This window comes from Corythoichthys intestinalis, chromosome 6, assembly GCF_030265065.1.
Source record: "Corythoichthys intestinalis isolate RoL2023-P3 chromosome 6, ASM3026506v1, whole genome shotgun sequence".
NCBI classification, from domain to species: Eukaryota; Metazoa; Chordata; class Actinopteri; order Syngnathiformes; family Syngnathidae; genus Corythoichthys; species Corythoichthys intestinalis.
The window spans coordinates 34321020-34331857 of NC_080400.1; positions in this window are offsets into that span (position 1 = coordinate 34321020).

Genomic DNA, 10838 nt, shown 5'->3' on the forward strand with positions numbered 1-10838 from the left:
ATGGGCCCTTCGCCCAGGTACTTTTGAGGTGGGACCACTTCTCAGGCCGCCAAACCCAGCATATAACCTCCGGCTCGTCAGACGAGAGTAGGAGGACCGTCAAGTCCCAGTCCCTGTGTGTTTGACCTGGCCTGACGCTGACCCGCCAGTCAAACCACTTTTCCTTCGGACAAATATAAATATACACACGCACATACATATATATATATATATACACACACATACACACACATTCACTAGTATATATTGCGTTTGTAACCCCCTTTCATTAAATTGGACAACAATCACAATTTACTTGCAATTGCTAATTTCTTGCAATTTAACCAAGTTCTGGGGTACTCGCTATCTAATCTAAAAATTGCACACATAAAAAAAAAATATATACATATATATGTATATATTACGTATCCCCCTTGATCAAATCGGAAAACAACAATCACAATTTACTTGCACTTGTTAACCTCTCACAATTCAATCAAGTTCTGGGGTTACCCACTTCCTAATCTAAAAATTGTCCTTTTACCATTAAACCATGACCACGAATGGTGCATGAATACACTTTTTTTTTTTTTTTTTTTTTTTTTTTTTTTACACACTACTTATCAAATTACTTACTGCATATTATCACAACACAACAATTACTTTTAGACAAAACACAAATGGTCAAGGACCGCCCCGAGTCAACTGTTTTCCTGACTTAAATTATGAAAAAAAAAACTGTTTTACTTTACTTTTGTGGTACAATTAGAGTTCCAGTTGATTCGTCCGCAGTCACTTGTCCATATCCTCGTCTGAGTCTCATCCCACAAGCCAAAAATCATGAGGGTCACCAGATTGAAGGAATCTGACCTTCCAGCCAGACCGCCGGAATCGTGCCGCGCAGATCCAACGATCCGGGCCGGAGGGTCTAGTGTTCTTATTTTAGGTTTTATTTCCCGGACCAAAGAGATATAGTTCTCCATCCCTCCAATGCCATTGAAGGATATTGTCCCAGGAATGAGGAATCATGTAGTCCCTTGTGTCAGGACTGGACTCGAGGCAGGACTCAAATGCGGAGTTTTCTTGTTTAACCAAAATGTATTTATTTTACAATATGCCACAACAAAAAGTCAGTCCACTGTGGGAGGCAAAAATCTTATCATAAACACAAGGTAGCAAACAAACTCAAATGCTTACGATGGATTCAGGATCAGACAATATAGCACAAAAGGTCACTTCACTGTGGAAGGCAAACATCTTGGAAACACAAAGTAGCAAACAAACTAAAAAATGCTTACAAAAGATTCTCGATCAGAATTTCTCCTATGGCTGTGGACAAACGTGGGCTTGGGTGACACAACGACAGACAATTTCACTCTGACACAAAACAAAGGGGAGACTGACTATATATGCACACAGGAGGTAATGGGAAACAGGTGGGATCAATTGGTGATTAAGGAGGACACAAGGAAGGGCTAGTGCTCTAAAATGAGGAGGGTATAAATGTCAAAATAAAGCAGGAAATGACGCCATGACCCAACAAACCTCACCACGGTATGACACCTTGTCCCTATTGATGATGATGTCTCCACACTTTATTTATTTCCGTTAGATGTCCTTTATGTCAGTGAATATGCCACAAGTACAAAGCACTAAGATATTATTTCCAGGGACAGGTATAAACAAGTTGAGGTATGAACGATTTGTTTCATTTTAGAAATGCAAAATAATATATGACATGTAAAAAAAAAAAAAAAAATACAGGACATTTTAGTGATACCTATTGAAAAAAAAATATATATATACAGTGGGGAGAACAAGTATTTGATACACTGCCAATGGGTTTTCCCATTGGCAGTGTATCAATGTATCATATATATGGCCCAAACAATGATTCACAGCTACTGGTTAAAGAAGCTTAGCCTGGCTCTGCCAGACTATTCTCCCTGTATTTTTCAAACACTGATAGTATAGTCTGGAAACCATCCCATTAACGGCCTTTTCGAGCAGGTACAAAATCAATCGACAAATCAGATTCGTTTATTTGCGTGACGTGTTCTTCACGAGCAACGTCACTCTTGCGCGTCGAAAGTCGTCTCTTCAGCAGCACAGATGGTGAACGGCAGAGCCGAGAATATGTTCCAATCCACGGTAAAATCAGTTTTAAATGACCAAAAACACATCGACACGAGTCATTGACAACAGTCTGTCTCGCGCTAGCCATGTCGAATAAACTCCGCTCTCTTCGTATGTTTACTTCCGCGCGCAAGCCCATCGTCCTGCGGTCACCATTTTACTAACGTCACGTCTGCCCGTCGCTGATTGGTCCACTCCGCTGTCTGTTTGCTGTGGCTTGCTCCGCCCTGGAAATTGTTTCCGTGGGAATGGTGGCCAGACTCAATAGCTGAAACAGCGTTGAGTCTGGTGTACCAGGCTAAAAGAAGCTAACTTCACTCCATCAGCACCTAGCAGCACAAATAAACTAACTGCTGATGGAAGGGAAACCATAATTGGCTGACCAAGGGATAAAAAGTCCTGATCCAAAAAGAAACCCAGAAGGGACCAGTCCCATCCAACTATCGGCCGTACACCTGTATCTCCACAATATGAAAGGTCCTATCGGGCATCATAGCAGCTAGGATAAGTGGGCACATTGATCAATATATGACAGACCCACAGAAAGGCAGTAGTAAAAACACCACAGGAGCCATACACCAATGAATGGCTGACAAAACTGGAAACTGGAAAAGGAGTGGTTGGAGGAACCATCATGGGAGGAAAAACCCTTGCATGGGATGTACCACTGACAGATAACTGAAGTGGCAATTATGAAAAAGTCCTATCAATGGTTAGGGAGGGCATGACTGAAAGACAGCACAGAGACGCTAATCATGGCAGCACAGGAGCAGGCCTTGAGCACCAGAGCAATAGAGACCCAGACATACCACACCAAGCAGGATCCCAGTTGCAGACTGTGCAAAGAGGCCTCTGAAACAGTCCAACATATGATAGCAGGGTGTAAGATACTAGCAGGAAAATAATAAATGGAACGCCTAACCAAGTAGCCTGTATAGTGTACAGAAACATCTTTGCACAGTATGGACTGGAGTCCTCTAGATCACAATGGGAAGGCGAGAGGGCTAATATCCTAGTGGACTTCCGGATACAGCCTGGTTAAGATGGTTGTGGCTAACCAACTGGATATCGTGATCATGGATAAGCAGTGGAGGACAGTTGTTGTGTACCAGAATATATGAGCAGAGTATGGACTGGAGACCCCTAGATCGTAATGGGAAACACCTCACAAGGTGGTGAAAATTGAGAAGGCTAAGATCCTGTGGGACTTCCGGATACCGACATGTGATCGATGTATCCATCCCGAACGATGGCAATACCGTATCAGGGGAAAGGAAACCGAGAAACTAGAGGAATACCAACGTCTCAAGGAAGAACTGGAGAGAGCTTGGAAGGTGAAGGCAATAGTGGTGCCCGTGGTCATATGAGCATTGCGGGCCGGCCGTGTCCCCCACACTGGAGAAGTGACCCCAGCAGATACCTGGAGAAATATCAGACATCTCCATCCAGAAGAGTGCTGTCCTAGGACCAGCAAGATACTGCGCAGGATTGGACAGATGGGTGAGCCTGGGACCAGGTGCAGGTGATCAAAGTTAACAGCTTACTTAAACCCGTTCTTGGCCTAACATCATCGCCAGATCAAATCTACTCTACGAGTTTGTGATTCTCCTTTCAGTTTGATCCAGAATTCCACATTGCCTCTATTCAGCTAATTTTGCCTTTGTTTCCTGATCCTGTACTGCTCGCCTGCCTGGACAGCTCACCTGGTTGCTCACCAACCACCAGCCTGATGTTTTGGACACAGACTTCCTTCAGTTGCTGCAATAAACATTTGTTACCACTGCCACGTTGCCTCCCTTCTCCTCTCTCTGTGCTTGGGTCCTCCGCTCACCCAGAATCATAACAACACATATGTTCTACTCCCAACATATAGGTCCTGGAGGGAAATTATTTTTCTTTTAACATTGTTTTTATTTGCTGCTTAATTTGGTTTTATCCTATATCCTGCTGTTTTTCTTACTTTATCAGAATGACAATATTCGAAATCAGGGCCAACCATGTTGCATCTGTAAGGAATAGTGTGCCTGAGGAAGATGGAGTGAATGTGCTTCCTTGAGAGACAACTGACTGATTTGCAAATATCAAAACACAAATTGAGGCTAACACATTTCTGCACACTCGACACACACGTCTACAGAGAGCAGTGATTCATATGTTTTCTTCGAGATCCAAACAAACAAATGTACTGGCCCAGGAGAAATAAAAAGATGTGTCACATTCCATTTAAGTCAAAACTCTGCACCCGTCCATCATTTTAATGTCTCACTTTGAAAACGAAATTGAGAAAAAAACAATCTGGTATAAAAAACAAATATAAAAAATATGACATTTGAAATGAAACAAAAGTTGATTTCATTAATTATTCATACCTATTCTAATTGATCCAAAACCATTATGAGACCATTCTAAAACACCAGTAATTTAATCAAAATCTCAACAGTCATTGCCATGTATCATTTTTTATTGCACTTCTATTCAACTTTTACTATAACCCTTGTTATTAATGTTTCAAGCAACAAAGGTCACTCTCCAGCCCAACCTAATTAATTTAGTTAAGGGATGCTTTGTTTTCTGCTGTGCTTTGCAGTAAGTGCTCCTTGAGCTTTGACCTGCATGCCTGAGAAAATTCTGAACAAACAAGATGTATTGCTCTTTCTCCCTACAATGTCAGCCACTTTGCAGCTGGTTAAGTTGATATTGGTGAGCATTATTGAATTACATTGGCCATAATTACAATTGAAAATTAAAATCTTTAGGTATGTGTTATGTTAATGTTTGTCCGTTTCTGATTACTTGGAACAGAATGGTGACCTAGGATAATGGTATTATATTTGTGCCACAATTCTGAGCGAGCAATGGCAGATTTTGAGCACAGAAAATATATTGAGCGAACAATTAAAGATTTTGAGCAAGCAATGACTTTCAGTAGATGTCCACCTTCTTCGCAACTGAAGCAGTAATATGGCTTAGGCCGATCTGTTGCCTGTAATTTTCTATTTGTTTGCTGTCTACCAATTTTTTCTTCTGTGAAAGATGTCATTGTTTTGTTTTGGTTTTGCAACATAGTCATTTGGCTGTGAAGTGTAGCATGCTGTTCCCTCAAAACCTTCAACATGAACGGGTCATGCTTGACTTTGCGGTTCAATGTTCTTGTCTTGGCGACTTGGGTTTCAATATGGTACTTGTAAAGTAAATTCACAAGTCCCGCCATACTCATTCGCTTGAGTTGCTTTTGTATCATCTCATGTACTTACTTTCAACTCTTTTCAAAAATCAACTCCAATACCTCTTGGTAATTCTCTGTAGCACTTCGAGCCATGGGATTAAGGGGTAAGGCACTCACTAGAAATACTACATTTGGATCGGTCGCACTTGAACATTCTAAAGGCAACAACAGTGATTTCACACTTTCACTGCAGAATTATGCGCAGAATTATGTGCAAATTCAATAATCAGATGCTGATTGTAACGGTCACCTCTGGGTTCCCACGACACCCATCACACGGTGGCGCCGCTTTATTTATGTCCGTTTTCTTCTTCTGTTGCTACTCGCTTTTTTGTTGGAGATCATTGTGACCGCGTGTGCGCGGACCGATGTGCTCCAGAGTGACGAGTGGTCGAGCTGGATGTATTTATTTTTGTGTAATAAAAGTGCATAAGTGGAAGTCTGCTCCCTTTTTTTAATTGTTATACACGCATCCTGCCCTGCCACGCGTTACATGATGTAGGTCAGATCTTCCATTATCGAATATGAATACTCATTTGATCGAGACATACAAATATAAATTAACTGTTCCTCAAGTTCATCAACAACGCTATGTTGGGGTAAGCCACTAATGTTAATAGAGATAGCCACATCTATTTTAGCTTCGACAACTATATCCTTTTTTGTTTGTTTGTTTGTTTTGTTTAATGAAAACCAAACAATTTTAATGTTCAGAAATATACTCTTTGCTTCCACTATTTTACACTGTTGTCTCCTGGCTGGCTTGCCCAAATCTGTAATCCCTGTGTCAAGGTTTTCCTTATAGGCTCCTATGGCATGTGATTAGAAATTGCTAATTAATAGGAACAGTGAATCAGAATCTAGACTCGGCTCACAGGAGACAGCATGCACCCGGCAGGGAATGGCAGGTGCAAATAAAAGTGAAGACACGTATTAAAGTTGTTTTTTTGTTTTTTTTGTAATTAAAACAAACAAACAAACAAACAAACAAAAAATTATTTACAATATGTACATGAAAAGAGAAAGAAAATGATATAAATGTGTGATTTGTTATATTGTAACACTTCCCGAATTCAGCGCTGAATTGCACTATGACCAAATTGATTGTAGCTTTCCAATATAGCAGTTGTCAAAATTTCTCGTATCCAAAGTTACAATCACAGATTTGTTTTATTTATAAATAAAACAAATACTCAAATTATCCAAGAACTCTTATTGCTTAAAACACCCTACATGAACTAAGTGCACTGTTTTTCTTTTTCCCTTAAAAGTCTCAAATGCTACGTATCTGAGCTCACATGTGATTTCCTTTGAATGATAATGAAACCTTTTTACCAGGGTCCAGGCGATAACAGCCACACAGATGTCCAGTCAGGTCCATAAATTGAGTTGGCTGCCCCCGATCTCTCTTTTGAAACCACTTCTATGGCATGGCAGGACGAGAACGGAAAAAAGAAAGTATTGCAAAAACGAACCATATGTCCCCAATGGAATAAAGGAAACTCCAGCATAAAGACCCGGCTTAAAAAGGACAAACTAATATTAGCATCACATTTAATTTATTTTCTTCTTCACAATATAATATGTAAAACACACTCACCAGAACAAGGTAACGACGGCGCGCTGCTATCGGTTGTTAGCTAATGCGACTAATCATGAACTGCCTTCCTAACGGCTATTTGTGGCAATGACTTAGCAAAAATTATATTCATCCACTAAATTAAGGGCAATATAATTGATTTTACTTACAATTCCAACAATGCACAACGACCGCTGTCAAATCCAGTTGTATTTGCGCAGTGCTGTTTTGTTTTTCATAATTAATACTGTTTGTAAACGTCTCATGAAACAAGGAGGATGCGTTTTCCCTTGCTTACGACAAACAAGATCAGCCCGCTCCTTTCACCATACCACTTGCCGAGAACATGCTCGCTCGTTGATTGAGGACGAGTATTATCATGACTTCCTATTGGCTCGTAGATTGTAGCTTTTTAAAAAGTAATTAAATTAAAAGATTTTTTTTTTTCAAATTAATAATTTTTTTCTCCACAAATTTGATGTTGCAACTTTTTTTTTTGTCTTCGTATGTCTTAATATCATTCCTGGCTCACTAAATTTCCATATGAATAGTGGTAAATATTCTCTATCATAATAACATGGGTTGCACTAACACTGCATAAAAATGCTTTAAGGGGTGAGAGAGTGCTGTGTGAGTGTGCACGTACATACATTTTGTGACAATGACATCTTTGTGGCTGTGTCAGTTAGGGTTAAACCCCTGTAGGTGTATTATCTGAGCTATCCATTTTCACTTTGTGTGCTTCACCTTTCATCTGTAGCGAATTTTTGTATGCTAGAAGAAACTTTTTACCCTTGCCATTGTTTTAGACAAGGATGTATCTGCTAATTTTCTCATAATTCTGCAATTATAGGTTCAAAAGCAGGTGTTTCAGGCTGTCTCACCACATTGTCAAACACCTTGATTAAAAATGACATTTAATCAAATTTAATATCCTCCTCTCACCCTTTCATTAATAAGAAAATAACTTGGTTACAATATTCAAATTATGAGGCTCACCTAATTTTCTTTGGAAAGAAAACTGTTTTTATTCAAATATAGGCCGTACCAGACTATAAAACATAGGTTTCTATGTTTTTTAATGGAATATTTACAACCAAAAGGCACGCAGCTCATAATACTGTAAATAAAAGAGTTGCACTGGATCATTAAAGCCACGTTTCTACCATCAGGTGTGCGGCGGGTAAGATAGTACTACATGTCCATACTATTTTGTATGTTTCCACTGCCAAATTTTTACCATTCGGGTAGGATGGAGTAGGCAGGGGGTGTTGCACCAGCATGACATCGTTTTAAGTGCAGCATAAACTTCCAGGGAAGTAAAGATGACGTAAGACGACATTTTTTTCCCTCCTTGTTCTTGGATTTTTCACTCAAAAGCAGTTGTGTCCTGAAGTACGCGTCTTGCCATGTATTCTATAGACAGTGTCACAGATGATTTTAATGAACTACAGTGGTACCTCTGAATGTGAATTTAATTTGTTCCAGGACACGGTTTTTAACTCTAAATGGTCGTAGGTCGAGTGGGATTTTCCCGTAAAAATACATTATAATTCGAATTATTTGTTCCAAAGCCCAAAAACCTATGCTAAATCATTAACAAGTACTGCAGGTACAATTAAAAATAGCATATGGCGGAAAACACTCAGGTGACTTGAAGTTCCTCTCTGATACCCCCAATTTGGTCAACTTTCAAAATTGTCCGATATGCATGTGTGATACATCACTGGAAAGCTTAAAATCTCAATTTTCTGGGAGAAGAACAATTTTGAACAAGAGGGCATTTTTAAAAAAAATATATTTTTTTTTAAACAGCAAAACCCTATCTGGAGGTGATAACACGCCAGAGCAGAATTACAGACGCCATGACTTTAAAAAGGTATTATCGTGTACTTACCTTGTTTCGATTAAAAAACTCCATGTAGCATGTATCACTGAGTGACAAGACACAGCTGTGAATGGCCACAGCTGGATTTTCTGGGGACTTTATGGGTGAAACATGGTAATATAACAAGGGTCGCGATGCAGAAATCCCAGACATCAAGGAGTGGTCGAGATTTTCTTTTTCATATATTTACCCTTTTAAACGTTTTTTTATCAATTCTTTTTTTTTTTTTTTTTTTATATATAGACAGATAGCAAAACAAATAAATTATAAATACAAATCAGAATAATAAAATGTATTAATAATAATGTAACAAATCGGGTTCTAATATGGTGGTTTTGCTTTGCATGCTGTTCCTGAATGCACCGTGTGACTGATGACTGAGAGAGAAAGGTGAGAAAAGTGGGAAGTTTTTACGTTCTCTTTTCATGTTCTGTTGTTGTTGGCGTCGGCTACGGCGACAGCAGCTGTGTTGTGTTGCACAAGTTTTGAAAATGATTAAAAACATGACAAAGCTGGTGACCTTCTTGCTGATGTTACAATAATAATAAATCAGGAATTCAAAATTAAAAATGTATTTTTATCGTCATCTAAACTTATACAGACGGGCGCACGGAGGTCGCAGAAGACAGATTGTAAGCGTCACCTTCACCTTTTTTTTTTTTTTAACCACCTGCACTAACCTTCTTGGGACCCATATTGATTTCTCTCACAGGCAAATACGGCGCGCGTCCATCACGGCGGAAAACTATGAAATTGTGACGATTTCATAGTTTAGTCATATTTTGAGCATGTCGTCATATGATGAGTCAAATTTAACGTAGGATGTCAAAAGGATCGTATGTCGAGGTGATCGTATGTTGAGGTACCATTGTACACAACATTTTGGTTTTACTGCCGTTCCCAATAGACTCTGACAGTAGCCAATCATCGGACGAAACTAGCTCCATTGTTGGCTATGGGCTCCACAAAAAAGTATCCTGTTCTCATGCATATGTACATTCTCCTAGTAGTGGCTTTTGTCTTTGTTTTGCTGTTAGTGACATGAGAAGACCACCTGTCATCTGGTGGACCTTTTATTTGATCAGGTCAAATGGATGGATTAAATTGATATGACACAGACTCGCTTTACATGCAGCTTATAATATTATTATCAGAGCTGTGTTCATTTTCATGCATCCAATATCAACAGAAGGTCTGTCCCTTCTATCTGAATATGATGGGCGTAAGAGTATACCTCTCAAAATATCTGATTTAATATAACATCATCTGGGGGTATTGCAAGTTCATTGTAAATTAATTCATTTTTGCTCCATTGTTAAGTGAAACAAGAAAAAAAAATCAATAAACCTAGTTTGAAAAAGTAATACAAAGCCAGCCTTCAATTTGCCTTACAATTACAAAAACAACCACTGAATTATGGGAGAACATTGTATAGACTAATTCCACAAAAGTAGACATACAAATTACCCCATGCAAATGTCATAAGTTTTGAAAAAGAACAAATTTGCTCACGATGACCAACACACAAGCTATAAAATTCAGTTTCCTGGGATTAAATGGTTCATACTGTCATTGATGATGTGTCACATTATGGCAGCTGCAAAATGAATAGAGAAATCCACAGTAACCGTTTTTCTGCAATGTCAAAGAAAGATGCACTCAAATGGGGATTGTGAAATCATTTATGATGTAGCAAGATAACGTCACTGATCAGATTGCTATAGCTCAACTCAACATATTTTAATGAACACAGTTGTAACAATGCCTTAAATAAAACATAAAATATAATAATCAATACAGTAAAATAACAACAGAGTAAAATGTTCCTTTTTCAAATTAGTTGCAATTAATGTTAGAGCTGGGACTCAATTCTAAAAATAAATCAAATTAATTACAAGCTCTGCAATGAATTAAGGAAAATTGGATTGATCACATTTTAATTGCATAACAAGATTTGTGCCAAAATAAAACATTATTACATAGATTAAAAGGATGACTTGTCAAATAATAAACACAGTCATGAATATTTT